At 41.7% G+C, this 20,475-nt stretch overlaps 1 pseudogene; it reads right to left on the bottom strand.

Annotated features, from left to right (window-relative positions):
- Nucleotides 1-5,306: 5,306 nt before the first annotated feature.
- Nucleotides 5,307-7,679, bottom strand: LOC131277362 (E3 ubiquitin-protein ligase Mdm2-like; annotated as a pseudogene).
- Between the last annotated feature and the right edge of the window lie 12,796 nt (nt 7,680-20,475).

Below are 20,475 nucleotides of genomic sequence, written 5' to 3'. Positions count from 1 at the left end.
GGTCACCACAGAACCACAGATTTACCTGCATTTACCCTGCAGAAGTGATTTTCTGCATCTCACTCAGTTGCCACAATCACATGCACACAACCACCCCCCTTTCCTTTTCTTGGACCTGGAGAGGAGGCAGCTTCCTCCTGTATTCTCAGGAGTACTGGGGCCTCCACTTTTAGAGAGCTGATCAGTCTCCCTCCTAATTTTAGAATTAGGCTTTTCCTGCCCCTGGGGGTCTTACCCATCTGATGTGTGGTGTTCCTTGCTTCATTCTCAGGGTTTCTCAAACCTACTGGTGCTCTGGTTCTTCCAGGAGAGCCCTGGTGAAGACCACAACCTCTTTCTGGACTAAAAGGGGAGTTTAGGGGCACCCAGGGCTGGGTTTCACCTGGGTCCTCCTGGCCTCCTTAGCGACATCTGACAGGGGCAAACAATTGTTGCCACCTCTGACCTTCTCAATGCAATCCTGGACAAGCCTACAGAATTGTAGTAGCAGAGAAGTCAGGTATATATGTTATCGAAGGCCAGGACATGAGAACTCTGAGAAGGAAGTTGATTTATTTTGACCAGCCAGACTTGGCAGACTCCTGTCCTAATAAAAACCAAGCCCCAAATAGAATTTTTGGGTCCCTTTTATACAGAGGAAATAAGAGTGGGGAGACAAATAGTGCTTATATGCAAAAAGACTTTTTGATCCTTTCCTAGTTCCTTCTCTGGGAATATTGATCTGTTCCGTTTTTGTTTGTTTGTTTTTTTGTTGTTTATTTTTGTCTCTATAGTTTTTTACACACTCCTTTCATTGCCTCTAGCTGTTTTACATGATATGCAAAATCTTGGAGGATGGTCACCTCAGAAAGGACTTTCTGAAGACAGTACTTCTAGTCAAATGAGGACCAGAGACTCACAAAAAGGGCTCAGACCAGCCCCCAACAAGCCCTGGAGAGAGGTACAGGTAAGACACCAGAAGCCTTTTTCACAACTCGGTGAAGCTTGAATTCCTGGCCTGCCAAAAATATGGCACCCTTTAGAAAACTGTTCCCTGCAGCCCTAAGGAGGCATTGTGTCTTTAAGCCTTAACTGCCTTCCTCCATGTCAGCAGGGGGGTTGAGTCAATGGCAGTGGCTGTCCTTGTCTGGGTTAGCTAAAACAGCAGCTCAGAACTGGAACTCAGTAATCAAAACTTGCTGATCAAAAGATATGCTACCCCAACATTCTCGGGGTAGACTTCCATGCTCCTCTCCACCCACAACAGCCAGCCAGGGACTAGATCCTAAGATAGCCCATATCATGAATGGGGGGATGGGTGCCAGCTGTCATTGCAGAGTGAGCTACTCAGTATTTTTTTAACTTGATAAAAATTGTAATTAGACCGCATAGTGTACTTTTTTAACAAATCTATTTTATTCGCACATATTAATAAAGCTTACAATTCATACAAAGTATAAAAACAATGGAATTTGGTATGATCACATAGTTGTGCATTCATCACTTCAATCATTATTGGAGCATTTCCATTATATCAGTAATAATAAAAAACAAGAAAATTCCTCACCTCTCAACCTCTCTATGATTCCCCTGCTGTACATAGTTGCTATTTCTGGCTACTCTTGCACAATTATTTATTAGCTTATTAAGTTGTTCTTTTTTGAGATGTATTCACATACACTATGATCTATCCAAAGGGTATAATCAATGGCTTTTATTATAATCATAATGTTGTACACACAGTTTTTAGCACAATTTCTCAGCCTTTTCCATACACCATTCTCTGGATGCTGTATAACGCTCCTTTGGCTTCCTGAGCTCCAGAACAGCTGTTACAGACAGTTTCTGACTCTTCACTAGCTCTTTTGGAAGAGAAGTGAGTCCTGAATCTCCCTGCTCTGCCATCTTCCTGGAAATTCCCTTGCTAGTGTAAATACCTTTGGTATACATGGAACAAGATAACCTAGTACACATCTTCCTGACCAAACATGGAGAAAGTTTTATATATTTTCCCATATGGAAAATAAGTAACCCAATATGATCTAAAGTTAGGTTAAGGTTAGATCAAGAAAACCACCTTGAATGTCTCTCTATTTGTATTTTTTCACCCTTTAAGGAGGTCATATAAGCATCAGCACATTGCCATTTTACAAGAGTCCATTAGTCTGAGAAAGAAGAAAGCATTCCTATTTAAATGATGTAACAATTCATGTATATTACTCCCAATTAAGTATGTTGAGTTTCCATTTTAAATATAACCTGAATATTGACTAAATCATGTTATATAAGTTTATCATATTGGGGAAAGAGATAATGCAGGCATTACACATGCAAGTGGGATAGTTGTCATTGAATGAATTTCTAATTTAGTGATTTTCTTTGTTACATCAGTAAAAGTATCATTATTGGAGTCACTTTTAAGCTCTCTGTCTTTGAATATGTGAGTCCCATCTCTGTTGTCTGAATCTAACCTGATTGATTGGTTATATACAACCAATATATACAATCAGTCTTGTATATATCCAATTTTGGCCCTGTCTTATTACCGTTTTCTTGCATAAAGAAGAGTTTATAGTCACCACATTATAAGTTGTGAAAAGCTATTAAAGCTTCAAATAAAGTGTCCCAATGCCAAATACATTTAACTTATTGATCTGTAACAAGGGCTGACTAATTTTTAACAGAATACCAAATATTTTTATTAAACATTTACCTCTTTTTTTGACCAATGATCACTTTTGCCTGAATGGAACACTATTTTAGGGCCATCTTTATCATCTAGATATTGGCAAACCCAGCAATCAGTTAAATTTATAATGCTAGAAACCCTATAAATAACTGGAGTTGATATAGATCTAACTTTAGAGAAGTAGCAATGATTAATAGCATTGCTTTTTAAAATTTTAAAATCACTTAATAAGTTGTTTCTTTGTAAATCAATCAATAACATTTTACACCATGCTTTAAAATTTAGGTAAGGAAGACCACATTAATAATCCATAGGCATTTAGAATGAGATTCCATTTGCTCAGAGTTTTGCATTGTAAGCAGCATAATCACTGCATAGATATACTCTGAATGTATATTAAATTATCTCATTTATACTAACTCTTCTTTTTTTTTTTTTAAAGATTTATTTATTTATTTAATTTCCCCCCCTCCCCTGGTTGTCTGTTCTTGGTGTCTATTTGCTGCGTCTTGTTTCTTTGTCCACTTCTGTTGTCGTCAGCAGCACGGGAAGTGTGGGCGGCGCCATTCCTGGGCAGGCTGCACTTTCTTTTTCACGCTGGGCAGCTTTCCTCACGGGCGCACTCTTTGCACGTGGGGCTCCCGCACGCGGGGGACACCCTTGCGTGGCACGGCACTCCTTGCGTGCATCAGCACTGCGCATGGCCAGCTCCACACGGGTCAAGGAGGCCCGGGGCTTGAACCGCAGACCTCCCATATGGTAGACGGACGCCCTAACCACTGGGCCAAAGTCTGTTTCCCTATACTAACTCTTCTTAGAAAGGATGTATTCTGTTTAGCTCTAGTTGGAAGTATCATAAAGTAAAAATTAATTAAGCTTTACTGTATTTGAGAATAACTTTGGCTTAATTACCAATACCTTCAGCCATTTGTTTTGTGTTTACATACATATATGGGTAAGTCATATGTGTATGTGTTTATTGTTTTTCTGAAGTCTATCTATAACAATCTATTGCTAGTAACAGACACACTATGTTGCTGTTTAAAATTGTCCCTCAGTTGTATTCTAAACTCATAGTTCAGTTTATTTTATTGCCCTCAACCTGTCATAACCAGAAGCAAAACACTGGAACTTTAAATTAAAACTCAACTCCACTTATCTAAAGGTTTGTTTATTCATACTACTTTGCTGAAGGACTCATATGTATATATAAATCAATAAGTTAATCTGTGCAGTTTGACAGCAATATTAGAATCCATGACCCTGTAATTCTTGAAGGAAGTGATGTATATTTTCTGGATAATTTAGAGAAATGTTGACCTTTCCAGCTATTTTTTTAAAAATGAACTGTTCTTCCTTTTAACTAATTTATGAATTAATCTTTCTGAATTCACTTGTTTCTGAAACTGGTCTTAAGCAAAGGTCTGATATCTAGGCAATTAATAGAGACTGTGTAACCCTGTCTAAGAAGACACTTCAAAGTGAATTAAACTGTTTTTCACTTGAGAGAAACAGACAATTCCCACCAAACCCTGAAAATGTATGTCACATTGGACCTCCCAGGACAACTCCACATTTTACTACAGAGCTTTAAAAAAGTTGTATTGGTTCTTCTGAAAGACTCTCAATGGACAACATCATCACCACCTATACCTGGAGAACAAGTGGTACATTTTTTACTTCAGTAGCAGAGAATATAACTACCAATTTGTATTTATTTGTAAAGAATATTTTTTTTTGTAAAGAATATTTTTTAAAGATTTTTTTCTCCCCCCTTCCTACCCCCTGCCCTCTGCCTCCCTGCCTCCCTGCCCCCAGTCATTTGTTCTCTGTGTCCATTTGCTGCATGTTCTTGTTTTTGTCACCTTCTTTTGTCAGTGGCATGGGAATCTGTGTCTCTTTTTGTTGCATCATCTTGCTGCATCAGCTCTCCATGTGTGTGGTGCCATCCCTGGGCAGGCTGCACTTTCCTTCATGCTGGGCAGCTCTCCTTATGGGGCACACTCCTTGCACTCCTTGTGCACATCAGCACTGCATGTGGGCCAGTTGCACACAGGTCAAGGAGGCCCAGGGTTTGAACTGTGGGCCTCCCATGTGGTAGACAGACACCCTAACCACAGGGCCAAGTCTTCTTCCCTGTAAAGAATATTTTAGGAGACTCTGAAAGAGCAGAGTAACTAAGGATGAGAAGATTTAAGAGTATCTAAAATTTAAATAATAAATCTTTCTCACAAAATTTATCTCCTTAAAAGAAAGGTACTAAATAACTTATATCTGAATACCCTACTTATATTTTGAAAAATCAGATATTTTTATTTAAGTGAAGGTGGAAATGAATTAAAATATGAAGGACAGAATTAAATAACCAGCTATATAGCCAATTCAAATTACATTAAAACTCAAATATGAACTATAAACAGAAGTGAAATTTTCCTAAAATGAAGTGAATATTCACTAAACCCCATTCCCTCCCCAAGTAGTAAATTACATTAAGAAGAATTCTACATGGACTGAGATACTTTTACACTTCAATGTGTATAAAAACATAAAAATAAATTTAATGTTGCCAAAATAACTGTCTGAATTTTTAGGGTTACATAGTTAAAAATATATAATTCTACTCTTATAAACAAGTCAACTAGGAGAAATAAGTTAGCATAATCATTTGAACTAGCTGCCTACATATTGGGCAGGCCTTATTTTATTGTGTGTGTGGTTTTTTTTAAGCTTTTTTGAACATGTAAAACAAGCTATAAGATGTCCTTTTTTGTCATGGATGATACAGTCAATTTTAGGTCACAAGGTTCAATGGCACAAAGATGGAAAGTAGATTCCATGCATTTTTCTTTATCTTGTGTTTCATTCCTCTCAAACTCTCTGACAGCTTTATTTAATTTTTTTTTAATTTTTAAAGAAGCTTTAGATTATATAAATGTTTAATAAAAAATATAGGGGATTCCCATATTCCCCAACCCCTCACCCTAACCCTCCCACACTTTCCCACATTGACATCTTTCATTAGTGTGGTAAATTTGCTACAATTGATAAACACATATTGAAGCATTGTTATTAACAATGTACTGTAGTTTCTATTATAGCTTACACTCTGCCTTACCCAATTTTATAGGTTATGACCAAATGTAACGGCCTATACCTCTCATTGCAATGTCATGCAGGACAATTCCAATGCCCCAAATGTCCCCATATTATACCTATTCTTCCCTCTCCCTTACCTCAGAACCTCTGGTGGCCACTACCTTTACATCAGTGATAAAAGTTCTTCCATTGCTAGAATAATATGAAGTCTATAATAGAATAATACTAAGTCTACTTTAGTCCATTGTTCACTCCCCAGTTTTGAGGATTTCGGGATGGTGATCCCACTGCTTCTACTTGAGAGGGGGCTTAAATCCCAATGGGCAGATGGCTGACATCTTCTTGACTGTTAAAAATGTTGCTACTAGAAGCTGATGGCTGAGAGTAGCCCTCATTTTCTTGGGATTGGGAGGCTTGTGTGATTTTATTATTTTCCTCTATGTCACTTTTCTGAAATCAGGAACATTAAAGCCCTCTTCTACATGTGTTGAGTTTTCTAGTATGGCTTTCCCAGGTATTTTCCCTTTATCATTTCCTTTATCTTCAGGAAGCCAATTCTCACATCTGTTGTAATGCATTTCCACAAGGGGAGGATACATTTCACTGCATGAAGTACATTTCCCACAGAGAGCTAAGGAAATTTCAGGATCTTCTTCAGATGAGTCTGTATCACTCTCCCCTGCTTGATATACAGTAACTTGATAAACCTGATCATCTTCATATGAGAGTTTTTGTCCTTCTTCACTAATCTTCTGAATCAAGCGATTCAACTTCAAATTATACACTGAATTGATCTGAAACTGAATCCTGATTCAACCAATCACCAGAATGTTCACAAACCAGTATCAAGATCCAGATTCAATAGTCTCCATTGATTCACTCCTACAGAATCTTTTACAACATATCTTCCTTATTATACATAGAGCAAGACTTTCATCAGAGGAAAGGTAAATGCTAGCAGATTTGTGGTGCTTTCTCTGTTGTCCACCAGCTAAGTCTTCTGAATTTTCTGTCTCACTAATTACTCTCCTTTTAGATGAAGGTCTAAAAATCAAATTTGAGGATGAAGATTTCTCCTCCTACACCTCTTGCACAGGGTCCCTTTGATGGCTGCCATCTTTTTTTTAAAGATTTATTTTATTTGTTTCTCACCCCTTCCCCCTCCCCTGCCCCAGTTGTCTGTTCTCTGTGTCCATTTGCTGTGTGTTCTTTGTCCACTTCTGTTGTTGTCAGCGGCATGGGAATCTGTGTCTCTTTTTTGTTGCATCATCTTGTTGTGTCAGCCCTCCGTGCATGTGGCACCATTATTGGGCAGGCTGAACTTTCTTTCATGCTGGGCAGCTCTCCTTAAGGGGTGCAGTCCTCACACATGGGGCTCCCCTATGCGGGGGCACCCCTGTGTGGGGCAGCTCTCCTTGTGTGCATCAGTGCTGCACATGGGCCAGCTCCACATGGGTCAAGGAGGCCCAGGGTTTGAACCGCAGACCTCCCATGTGGTAGACGGATGCCCTATCCACTGGACCAAGTCTGCTTCCTGATGGTTGCCATCTTGAAGGTGACGCCTGTTTTCACTTAGAGATGCACCTGAATCTGATGGTTCCTGCTGGTTGACTACTACCAAGTTTCTGTAGACATTTTTCTGTGTTCTTTCACAGAGGAGCTTGGCACTACAAAAACTCCCCTAGAAGATAGTTTGAACAATATACAATATATTGTTGTTTCTCATCACTTGGTCATAATATAGTGGCCAAGATAAAATATAATGTCTTTCACTGTGTGTCTTTTTGTGCACCAACAGACTTTAGCAACTTCAGTAATGATTGTTTTGTTCTAACCAAGGTCTCTGGTTCTGAAACAGGAATCTGTGAGGTGCTCATATCATATCAGTAGCTAGATAATTGTTGGTATTGCACATTTGCCATGCAGGGTTTTTCATGCCTACAGTGGGATCTTTCGAGGCTCCCCAGTTCTGTTCATGGGGCACATGGAAGCCTTGGTGTCAATTTCACACCACTATTGTATTCCAACACATTAGGTTGGGAATAGGAGATCCCTTGAGGCAAAAGCATCAGAACCTGAGTCAGAGGTTCTGACCAGAAAAAGGCTCAGCTTCTTGCTCCATCCCCCTTCCAGTCACACAGGGCAACACAAGCCCCAAACAAAAGGAACAAAGGTTGCTAATAGCCATGCTCCCCCCTCTTCCCATCTGTCCTCTTGATAGTGGGAGGCCACTGGGGCTGGGAAGCTAAGTGTGGAGGCCCCCCCAACCTCATGAGAGCCCATATGGATCAGAGCATTCTGCTTTGATGCCTTGAGAGACATGCTTGTTGTCTCTGCTAACTAACAGGGAAGAAGGTTAGAGCTCTTCTGTTTTACTTAAGCTCTTAGATGCTCTTATCTTTTTAAACAAAAGAAGCAGCATTTGGAAATGTACACACACATCTTGTCTATTCTCCTGTATGTAGCCAGAAATGAAGCAGTTGCTTACAGATAATAAACTGCTTCTCAGTTTTACTACTGTGTGATTAGACTGGTAAGAGGATGTGTCTGTTCCCTTGAAGCTGGCACATGGTCTGTATGAATGCCCAGAGCCTGGAGAAGCCCTGGGCTCCCACCCAGCTCTTCAGGGTGGCAGTGGCCCTCCACACTGCCACCCTCCCCAGCCCAAGGCTGTGCTACTTATATTTCACCAGGTCCTTGTCTGGTCAGCACCAATGTGAAACACCCTTCTCCATTCTAAAACATTCTAAAAAGGAATCTTGTGGCTCTTTCAATACTATTACTATGTAGCATGGTATTTTTTGTTTGGGTTTTGTTTTTGTGCTGAAATGACAGTTCTCTTTCTTGCTCAGTCAGCCTCACATCTGCTCTGTATAATATACCTTTTTCTAGCATGGTATTTTTTGTTTGGGTTTTGTTTTTGTGCTGAAATGACAGTTCTCTTTCTTGCTCAGTCAGCCTCACATCTGCTCTGTATAATATACCTTTTTCTAGCATGGTATTTTTTGTTTGGGTTTTGTTTTTGTGCTGAAATGACAGTTCTCTTTCTTGCTCAGTCAGCCTCACATCTGCTCTGTATAATATACCATGGCCAGACTCGGTACAGGCTCAGCACACCAGTGTCTTCCCAGCTCATGTCCATGATAAAACAGCCCACTTCCCTAATTGGCTGACCAACCTTGTGGGTTTAAATTATGTGACATGGACAATTTTCCCAAATTGTGTACATTCAGTTGTTCATATGACCTCATGGTATTCACAATATATGTAGGTTCATAACATAAGATGATACATTATCAATATGATACCTAAATAATAGACTGCATATGTCATCATTTATAACAATGTAACTTCATCAAGAACTTCCCTCTGAAAGTTCTTTTTTCCAGATGTATGCTAACATGGGGGTCAGGGACTGATTCCACAGGCATCATGTAGACATCAGACAAGGTTGTTTTCAAGAACCATTTTTAAAAGAAAATATTTATTTATTTTATCCCATAATGATAGCAATGTATGTAATCTCTGTCACAAATCTCAGCCGAAGTCTAAATATTTTTAAGGTACTATGAACTTAGGGCAGCACTGGGCAGTTAACACTTGCTGAAATGTGTTCAGTGTTCAATTATATTTGTGCATATTTCTTTACTGTACAAGGAAAACAACATTTAATTTTCTAATTACCCAGAGAAAGTAATGTAAAACAATGTTTTACTGAGAAATAAGAAATTTTTCTTGTTGTTTTTCAGGGGGTTAGGATTGTTTTCTTTGCTCTATTTATTTTCAAAGTTCTTTTGCATTCTCCTTTTCATATATTTCCTTCATTTTACCAAAAGCTGTCCTTTATTCTTCAACCTTGATCTTTTTGTCTTCTAAAAATGCCATATTTGCTTAATGAAACCAGGGAAATGATAATGCCTCATACACACTGGATGTGTCACTTGTCTTTATTTTATTTGGTCATTAAATTTTTGTTTGGGGGAAGAGACATGCATGACAACTGCATGGCATATTCCACTTACTAGCTGCCCTCTCCACAAGTATGTCTGAAACATTTCTATAATTGTACAGAAGATGCAAGGAGTACATAGCTTCATTTATATCACAAAATCAAAGATTGGGTTATTTTTCTTTTAATGTTTACAACCTATTTTCTCCATTTAAGGAGTGCTGCTTCAAGAACTATGTGGTATTACAGAAAAAGTTGGAGGTTAGTTTGAGGACTATTTATTGTTATACTCCTTGTCAATCCCCCATTGATTAAAAGAAAAATTGTTCCAGATAGCTTAGCTTATTTTAGGATGAGGTCTTGTTGGTATTTAAGAAAACCAGTCCATTCTTAGCTTTAAGCTTTCAATTTTAAGAATAAATGCATACAACAGGAATTTAGAAACTTAAATGTGAACTTAACTTATTGCAGTCATAGTTTCCTCATAAATTCTTTATCAGCTATTTCATGTGCATTAGAAATAACAAGCTGGGCTCCAGTTTTGTGAAGCTGCTGCTGGTTAAAGAAGGATGTGCAGATGCTACCAAGTGTGGCATCTGGACCTCACACTGTCATGAAGCCCGAGTCAGGGGAAAGGAACTGAAATAAAATCATTGCCTTTGTAAACATGGGAACCTTTACTCAGCCTTATAAGGTGGGAAGGGAAAGCTAATATTAAAAATCAGCCTTGAAGGGTGGGTGCAACACCATTTGCTTTGTTAGGTGGTTTGGTGAACGTTTTTGCATGTGGGTCTTTCTCTTTTTACAGAGTAGATTGAGGTCAAGCCAAGTTGACTATAAAAGAAGTCAGATATCCCATTAAATTGCTATAAATTAGGAATTTCCCATTGGAGATCACATCCACCCTACATTATTCAGAGCAGCAGCAGCTGTTTGCTGAGGGGAGAAGGTTCTGTGGTGTTCTCATCACCTGCCACCCTGAGAGGCTGCTGCCTGCTCCTCTTTGGACAAAACTGCCACATCCAGCCCTTCCATTCCTCCCCAGTGTGTTTTGCTTTTAGAGTAGAAATTCACAGAATGAATTCCAGCCCTTCATTTGCATGGTTGTGGCATTGACTGAGCCTCAACTTCAGGGTCACAGTGGTCGGGAGGCACTGGTGGCTGTCCTGAGTGCAGTGGCCCTCACTGAGCACCTGCCATCCAGTCTTCAGCCCATGGTAAGTGTTGCTGCTGAGGAACCAGAGCTGAGTCTAAGCACTTCACCCATCACACTGCATAGGACAGACACAGGATTTGAGTCCACATCTGGGAGCCCAGTGTCTGGAATTTCCCTTCCTGGGTGTTTCTCATTCAGCTTATTAAAGTATTTAGAGCAAGCATGCCTATTTTAAATAAGCAGCATTTCTAGTATTCATTGTGCTGTTCTAGTATACATAGTATTAACTATAGTCCTTTGAGAAACATGTATCTGCTGTTCACATCTTATTACAACTACTTAAAAAGATAATCAGCTGTGCCAAAAATAGGGTGTTTTTGCTTTCACTTACTTTCTTAGAAGTTTAGGTATTGTTTGTTTGTTTAGTTTTTTAGTCAACAGTGTATTCAAATCAAGTTCTGACAGCTGGGGGGGGGGTATGGGTTCCTGGCCGGGGGTGCTCTGTCATGGTTCCTAGGGGAGCAGCGGCAGTCCCCCAGGTGCAGTGGCAAGGACCGGGAAGGAATGAGGGTCCAACAGTGAGCCCCTGATACTAATGACTATGCTTGTGAGCCTATATGCCTGAAATAAGAACAAGGCCTAGAGCAGCACTGTGCCTGGGAATTTTCTCCTGACAGCCTTCATGTTACTCAAATGTGGCCAGTCTCGAAGCCAAACTCAGCATGTAAATGCAATGCCTTCCCCCCAGCGTGGGACATGACACCCGGGGATGAGCCTCCCTGGCAACGAGGGACCACTATCAACTACCAACTGATGATGCAACTGGAAAATGACCTTATATGGAAGGTTCAATGCGGATCAGCAGAATATCCATGTCTACATAAAATACCATGACTTTAAAATGCTGTTTGACCTAAAGTAAGGGGGAAATGGAAAGGAGAAATGAGTTTATATGGCTACGAGTTTCTAAAAAAGAGTCTGGAGGCTGGCAGAAGGTTTGCCCTCATGCACAACTGAGCAGAGTCAGAGAGACAGATAAAGCAGATACAACCCCCAGATATTGGTTCCTTTGAGGGCTAAAGAGACCCATGGGAGTTATGGTCATGGCCGATGGGGTTAACTACCAGGGCAGATGGCCCCTCTTTGGAAATGGTGTTTATGTGTGATGAATCTGGACTCAGATGGGATCTCCCTTCATAAGACTTTCATGCTAATGTGCTGGAGGTGCAGTTAATGTTGGGGTTTAAGATATATTTAGGGGATTTGAATCTCTGGACTGACAATGTGATAGCCAGATCCTGAGCCTCAACAGACTCCAGCACCTACAATCTGATTTATTGGACTTACCACACTCAGCTAAGATGGAGGTGAAGAAGGACAACCACCACACCATGGAGCCTAGAGTGATTACAACTGAAAATGGGAGGATTGCATCCAGCATCCAGGTGGAATCTGAGCCTCCTCTTGACATAAAGGCGCAATGGACACAACCAATCCAGTGTCCACATAGAAGAGGTGGCATTGGATTGGGAAAAGTGGACATAATGGACAAAGGGTATGGGGAAAGGCAGGAAGAGATGAGAGGTGGAGGCGTCTTAGGGACATGGAGCTGCCCTGGATGGTGCTTCAGAGGTAATCACCGGACATTGTAAATCCTCACAGGGCCTACATGATGGAATAGAGGAGAGTATGGGCCATGATGTGAACCAATGTATATGAGGTGCAGAGGTGCCCAAAGATGTACTTACCAAATCCAATGGATGTGTCATGATGATGGGAACGAGTGTTGTTGGGGGGGGGGGAGAGGGGGGGGTGGGGGGGTGGGGTTGAATGGGACCTCACATATATATTTTTAATGTAATATTATTACAAATTCAATAAAAAATAAAAAAATTAAAAAAAAAAAAAAAAAAAAAAAAAAAAAAAAGATAATCAGCTGTGCCAAAAATAGGGTGTTTTTGCTTTCACTTACTTTCTTAGAAGTTTAGGTATTGTTTGTTTGTTTAGTTTTTTAGTCAACAGTGTATTCAAATCAAGTTCTGACAGCTGGGGGGGGGGTATGGGTTCCTGGCCGGGGGTGCTCTGTCATGGTTCCTAGGGGAGCAGCGGCAGTCCCCCAGGTGCAGTGGCAAGGACCGGGAAGGAATGAGGGTCCAACAGTGAGCCCCTGATACTAATGACTATGCTTGTGAGCCTATATGCCTGAAATAAGAACAAGGCCTAGAGCAGCACTGTGCCTGGGAATTTTCTCCTGACAGCCTTCATGTTACTCAAATGTGGCCAGTCTCGAAGCCAAACTCAGCATGTAAATGCAATGCCTTCCCCCAGCATGGGACATGACACCTGGGGATAAGCCTCCCTGGCACCAAGGGATTACTATCAACTACCAACTGATGATGCAACTGGAAAATGACCTTGAAGGTTGGATGTGGATCACCAGAATATCCCTGTCTACATATAATAACCTGACTTTAAAATGCTGTTTGACCTAATGTAAGGGGGAAAAGGAAAGGAGAAATGAGTTTATGTGGCTACGAGTCTCTAAAAAAGAGTCTGGAGGCTGTCAGAAGGATTGCCCTTATGCACAACTGAGCAGAATCTAAGAGACAGATAAAGTAGATACAACCCCAGGTATTCATTCCTTTGAGGGCTAAAGAGACCCACGGGCTCTATGGTCATGGCAGATGGGGTTCACTGCCATGTCAGACGGCCCTTCTTTGGAGCTGGTGTTTCTGCGTGATGAAACTGGACTCAGATGGAATCTCTTTTCATAAGACTTTCACGCTACTTTACTGGAATTGTAGTTGGTGTTGGGGTTTAAGATATAATTAGGGGATTTGAATCTCTGCAGTGACAATATGATAGCCAGGCCTTGAGCCTCAACAGACTCCAGCTCCTACAATCGGATTTATTGGACTCACCTCACTCATCTAAGATGGAGTTGAAGAAGGACAACCACCACACCATGTAGCCTAGAGAGCCTACAACTGGAAGCAGGAGGATTGCACCCAGTATCCATGTGGAATCTGAGCCTCCTCTTGACATAGAGGTGCAACGGACATAACCAATCCAAGGTCCACAGAGAAAAGGTGGCATTGGAGTGGGAAAAATGGACATGGTGGCTGATGGGTATGGGGAATGGCAGGAAGAGATGAGATGTGGAGGTGCCTTTGGGACTTGGAGTTTCCCTGGATGGTGCTTCAGGGGTAATCATCGGACATTGTAAATCCACCCAGGGCCCACTGGATGGAATGTGGGAGAGTATGGGCCATGATGTGGACCATTGACCATGAGGTGCAGAGATGCCCAGAGATGTACTTACCAAATGCAATGGATGTGTCATGATGATGGGAGTGAATGTGGCTGGGGGGGAGTGGTGGGGTGGGGGTGGTGGGGTTGAATGGGACCTCATATATTTTTTTTAATGTAATATTTTTACAAAATCAATTAAAAAAATCAAGTTCTGGAAATATAAAATTACTGCCTTACATTACCTAATATAAAGGCATTCCATGAAGTTTGAAACAAGCTAAAAGGATACTGAAGTTCTTCTTCCTTATAAAACTTCAATAATTTTCCTGATGAAATTAAAGAGTGTGGTTGAAGACAGTTGTTCATCCAACTTTTTCTTTCTGGGGAAATGTGGTCTCTTCCCTTTACACGTTTAGAAAAAGGGTCATATTTAAGTAGGTTGGTAAAGTTGTGGCTGTGGTTAGGAGACACCAGTGCATGAGCCTGCCTGTCAGCCTGCAATAAACATAGCCTTGCTCCTTTCTGAGTGATTTAAACTACACAGAAGTCCATTAGAAGGCTCTCTGGAGCCATTGGGCTTCTGCCTTCTGTTCTAAAACTGCTGAGCTCATGACCCTGTATAAATAGCCCTTATTTTGTTTGTCACTGACATAAGGGAGGTTGAATGGGAGGCTGGGTCATGACAAGACTGGGAATCTTAGGGCACAGAATATGCAGAGAGCTTTGTGGTAATCATGGTGTTTGTATGTCAGGGGCACTGTGGACCTCTCTTTAGGCAAGAGGTTCCTGGGAACCTGAGTCCTGCACCCTCTCCCCCATCACTTCCACCTGCACACACATCTGTGGCTCAGTGACACCCTGCAAGTGGGATTTGGGGTTGGTGTGCTGCTCTGCCAGCTACTTCAGGGGTAACTCCTCTCCTGTCCACCTCTCCTTCACACAGAGAACCTGCAGTTTTGGAGGATTTGACCTGAAAAACCGTTCTCTGCACATGGGCAGTAGTAATGCCTCCCCAGTGGTGAGTGCAGACAGAAGGAGACCAGTGGTTTATACTGGAGGGATGTGGTGGGCAAGGGCTCGAGCTCGGTGCTTAGAGAATAGAGGCCCTGTGAACAGGTGGTCCTCTATGGCCCTCAGGCTCTTCCCTGCTCCACAGGGGTAAGTGAGAGCTCTCCCAGTCTGGTCTTCTCCCTGGAGGCAGCCACTTCTCCAGTGGCTTTTGTCACTCTCCTCACACAGTGGATCCAGGTATCTTTGGTTTGTGCAGAGAACACCAAATGGAGCATGGCTGAATGGAGACTATTTCCCACCAAGCCTCTGGGCTCCTGTGGCCTCTCTGCTGCCTTCCTGGTCCAGTCCCCACTCACAGGTGATTCTGTTTCTGGACCTCAGCCCCAGAGGCTGCCAGGGTGCCCAGCTTGCTCCCTAAAGGGCCCTCTCTCAGGACCCAAGGGTTTAGGTGAGCTTTCTGTGCAGCTTTGGAAAAACATGCATTTTGCCATGAAACTGAAATTTAGATTACCTGCTTTATATTTGTTACATCATATGTGACACAAGAAGGGTTTGATAAATTTCTGGAAGAAAAACTTTTATTTGGGTGTCAAATTTTATTACTTTGTAAACCCATAATTTTATGTAGTGATGCTTTTAAAAAATGAAAGTATGATTTTTTTTTCTTTCTCAGGAGAAAGTTTTTTTTTAAGCAAAACAAAATGAGTGCTGAGCACAGTCTGCCTTTTCAGACTAGGAAATTCAAATCTAGAGGAGCCAATACCCTTGGTCACCTGATGCTGCCTTTGCTGACTTGCCTTTTGTTCTCCTGGGAAGGGTTACCTGGATATTAGTCCTTGTAAACCACAGTTAGACGGATGAAGTGCAGTCCCCTTGGGATTTTTGTTGTTTTTGTTGTCTGTTTGAGGTACCAAGGCCAGGGTTTGAACCAGAGACCTCATATGTGGGAAGCTGGAGCTCAAACATTGAGCCACATAGGCTTCCCTGAATTGATTTTTTTCTTTTGTTTTTCTTGTTGTTTTTCTAAATTTTTAGGAGGCATGAGGCAACTGAATCCAGGATCTCCAATGTGAGACGGGGACACTCGACCACTTAAGTCACATCTGCTCCTAATAATGTTATTTTAACAAGGGTTTATCTTGATGACTAGAGAAAGTATGGAAAATAGGTTTTTGAGGAAGATAACAAAAGCATAAAAACAAAATTGTAAATATGGATAAAAGCACAAGGGTGTCAATTAAACAAGGGAATTTTGGTGTAATGAAAAAAATTATTTTGATACATCTTTGCCTTGTCCCAACTTAGTCATAAATTCACATTTTGAGCAACCACCTGAGTTAACCCTTCCCTGGGTATAACCACAACTAGCAACACCTGCACCTTCACAGGTATGGATGATAAGAGCTAACCTCAGCTTCTATGATCAGCCTCTGCCACTTCTTTTTTTCTTTTTTCTTTTGGTTTTATTTATTTCTTTATTTTTAGGTGTAATTATTTTTATTTTTTTATTTTTCAAATTCTACTCAATTTATTCATTTTATAAAAAAATATTACATTAAAAAATATGAGGTCCCCATTCACCCCCACCGCCCCCACCCCACCACTCTCCCCACAGTAACACTCTCCCCCATCATCATGACACATCCATTGCATCTGGTGAGTACATCTTTGGGCATCACTGCACCCCTTGGCCACACCATAACCCACACTTTCCCACGTTCCATCCAGTGGGCCATGGGAGGACATAGAATGTCCAGCAATTGTCCCTGCAGCACCACTCAGGACAACTCCAAGTCCCAAAAATGCCTCCACATCTCATCTTTTCCTCCCATTCCCCTCACCCAGCAGCCACCATGACCACTTTTTCCACATCAATGTCACATTTTCTCGATTATTAACCACAATAGTTCATGAACAGAATATCATTAAGTCCACTCTGATCCTTACTGTATTCCTCCTTCCTGTGGCCCTTGGCTTGGGTGTGTCCATTCCACATCTATGTCAAGAGGGGGCTTAGATTCCACATGGATACTGGATGCAATTCTCCTGCTTTCAGGTGTAAGCACTCTAGGCTCCATGGTATGGTGGTTGACATTCTTCAACTCCATGTTAGCTGAGTGGGGTAAGTCCAATAAATCAGAGTGTAGGAGCTGAAGTCTGTTGAAGCTCAGGGCCTGGCTATCATATTGTCAGTCCAGAGATTCAAATCCCCTAGATATATCTTAAACTCCAGCACCAACTACAATTCCAGTAAAGTAGCATGAAAGGCTTGTGAAAAGAGATCCCATCTGAGTCCAGTTCCATCACACAGAAACACCAGCTCCAAAGAAGGGCCGTCTGACATGGCAGTGAACTCCATCTGCCATGACCATAGAACCTGTGGGTCTCTTTAGCTTTCAAAAGAACCAATACCTGGGGTTGTATCTACTTTATCTGTCTCTGGGACTCTGCTCAGGTGTGCATAAGGGCAATCCTTCTGACAACCTCCAGACTCTTTTTTAGAGACGCATAGCAATATAAACTCATTTGTCCTTTCCATTTCCTCCTTACTTTAGGTCAAACAGCATTTTTTTTTTAATTTACAACTTCCTCTGTATTTTTTTAAAAAAATTATTTATTATTTTTTTTAAATTACATTAAAAAAAATATGAGGTCCCATTCAACCCCACCGCCCCCACCCCCCACTCCCCCCACAGCAACACTCTCTCCCATCATCATGACACATCCATTGCACCTGGTAAGTTCATCTCTGAGCATCACTGCACCCCATAGTCAATGGTCCACATCATAGCCCAGACTCTCTCATGTTCCATCCAGTGGGCCCTGGGGGGATCTACAATGTCCCGTAATTGTCTGTGAAGCACCATCCAGGACAACTCCACGTCCCAAACAGCATTTTTAACTCCTGTTATTATATGTAGACAGGGATATTCTGCTCGTCTGTGTTGAACCTTTAATTCAAGGTCATTTTCTAGTTACATCATCAGTTGGTACTTGGTAGTGATCCCTCAGTGCCAGGGAGGCTCATCCCCAGGTGTCATGTCCCACGCTGGGGGGAAGGCAGTGCATTTATGTCACTGCTTTTCAATTTCCCCTTGCCACTGCAGCTCTTTCCTGCTACATAATTTATTTGCAAGGCATCAATTTCCATATGGCTTGGATGATAAGAAGCTGCTCTCAGCTTCTCCACATGGCCTTAGTCACATCTGCATTTTGTACCATATATTGTGGAACTGCCAGGCCCAGGGTCCATTGGATCCTTCCCATCTGGGTCACAGTAAAGACAAGAGCCTGGAATAAACATGTGCTCCAACCTGCCCTTCCATGAACTCTCACTGGAATCTAGGTTAGGTAAGCTGTGACCCACCCAAGATTCTCCATTCTCCCCCTCCAGATTCTTCATAGTTATGAACCTCTCATTTCATGCAATCTTGCTGGGTATCTGTGTTTGTACCTCATCACCCAAAAACCTTCCCCATAACCTACAAAAGACTTGGTTGAATGGGTTCTTGTTCCATGATTTTGGCAGTATCCATGCACATCAGATACACAGTGTCAACTGCTTCTGGATTATCTTGGTTAATTTTAATTTTGGATCATATACCATTTCATATACCCACCTTGGAAGTGGCACCAGTTTTAGCTACATGTGTTGTACCCAAGTCTCATTTCCTTCTAATTTGACAGCTATATGTGAAGTTATGAAAACCTGATAAGTTTATTTTGAGTAGGCCAGAGATTGGTTTTTCATTGTTTTCTTTTCCAGAATATAATGTCATCAGTTTGCAGGTGGTGGAATGTTTCTTTAGGTGGTAGAAGGTCAGTAAATCTTTAGTAACTTTAAAAAAAATCCTTGAGGATATTTCAGTGATTTCCTACAATACTGAAAAATCCTCACTTCACTATCATTGGATCCTGTTTTACTTAAACAAGTCTGAGGAAACCAATATTTCCCCAAATGAGCTGGCTTTTCCAAAGGGGGTTTATTTGTGTGTGTGTGTGTGTTCCATTCTTGTATTACATTTTTTGCTGAATCCTGGCAGTAATCATTTGACTACAGGTTATTTCTTCTATAAAATCATAAACTTTAGAGCTGGGGGTGAGCATGAATCCCTTAGTTTATAAATATAGAATTCTTTTAAAATTATTTCACCTCTACTTTTAACTTGTATGGCATTGTTATTAGACAATGGCTTATAGGAACTCATCAAATTTCTAAAATTGTTAATATCTTTAATATTACTACTCATCCTTTTGTTATATATAATTATATACCAATAAAAGAAATGAAGATGCCAAGAAAGTAAGATGGTGGCTGACTGAGCTTGCCTTTCGGTCTCTCCTGGGAAGAGGCAGCCAGGCGCCACTGGAGGTTCTCTGAGAACAGGCTTTTTCAGGATTTTTGCAGGGAAGGAAGTGTCTGGACATCGATTTGGAGGGAAGGTAATGGAGAGGATTGGTCTATAAGATATAATTTGGGTTCTATTGCCTGGAGATGAGACCTGCACATGGGCTGCCCCTTCCTTGGGGGTAGGGGGAGCCACGGTATCGCCACTGCCACCACGTTTTTTGGTGGCTCTGTGGTGCTGGGGAATTCGTGAGTCCTGCGCGGGCTGTTGGGTGGATGGGACGGGATGCCTTTGCGGATAGATTTGGGGAGACAGATGGTGTTTTGTGGTGAAGCAGGGGAATTTTTGATTGCAGACACAAATAATAGCGCTTCCGCCTGGAGCCCCGCCCCCACAAGCCCGGCTGCCGATCTGCAATGGAATTAGATTGTAGACAATAAAGGGACATAATTGGGAGCTTGTTATAGGGTGCAGCGAGGGAGGGGGACACATCTGTTAGGCGATTGGGGAATATTTTGTGAAGCTTGGGAACGCCGGTTTTGTCTGAGTTTCCAACTGGAGCCCGACCCACCAGCCGGACTTCTGATCTGCGCCATTAAATTGGCTGCGGTGTAGAGGTGCCCTCAGGCAGCCATTGTGTAGAATCACAGGGTGGGAGCTGTTCAAAAGCTGAACTGATGATATATCCTACTATAATAAACTGAGTAAGTGAAATGCAGGGTTCAGACATAATATAGAATTTGCAGATCTGACTTCCCCCATAGGGCTGGCACCCAGCTGCGGGGATCCCCGAGGGCTGTGTTACACTGCAGGGCCCCTAGGCTTCCTGTTGACCAGATTTGAGGTGGCCAGATCTGAATCCCCTAAACTCTGGTGGCCCACACCCCAGAGACTCACACCTCTTGAGTCTTCAATATCTCAGACTTTCCACCCCTGAATCCATCATGCCCTTAGGTCCATCTGAGGTCCTTGAATGCCCTAGCCTTCAACGTTT

The sequence above is a fragment of the Dasypus novemcinctus genome (assembly GCF_030445035.2).
Source record: "Dasypus novemcinctus isolate mDasNov1 chromosome 11 unlocalized genomic scaffold, mDasNov1.1.hap2 SUPER_11_unloc_1, whole genome shotgun sequence".
Lineage (NCBI taxonomy): Eukaryota > Metazoa > Chordata > Mammalia > Cingulata > Dasypodidae > Dasypus > Dasypus novemcinctus.
The sequence above is the reverse complement of the archived record's forward strand: the minus strand, read 5'-3'. Positions and strand labels throughout refer to the sequence as shown.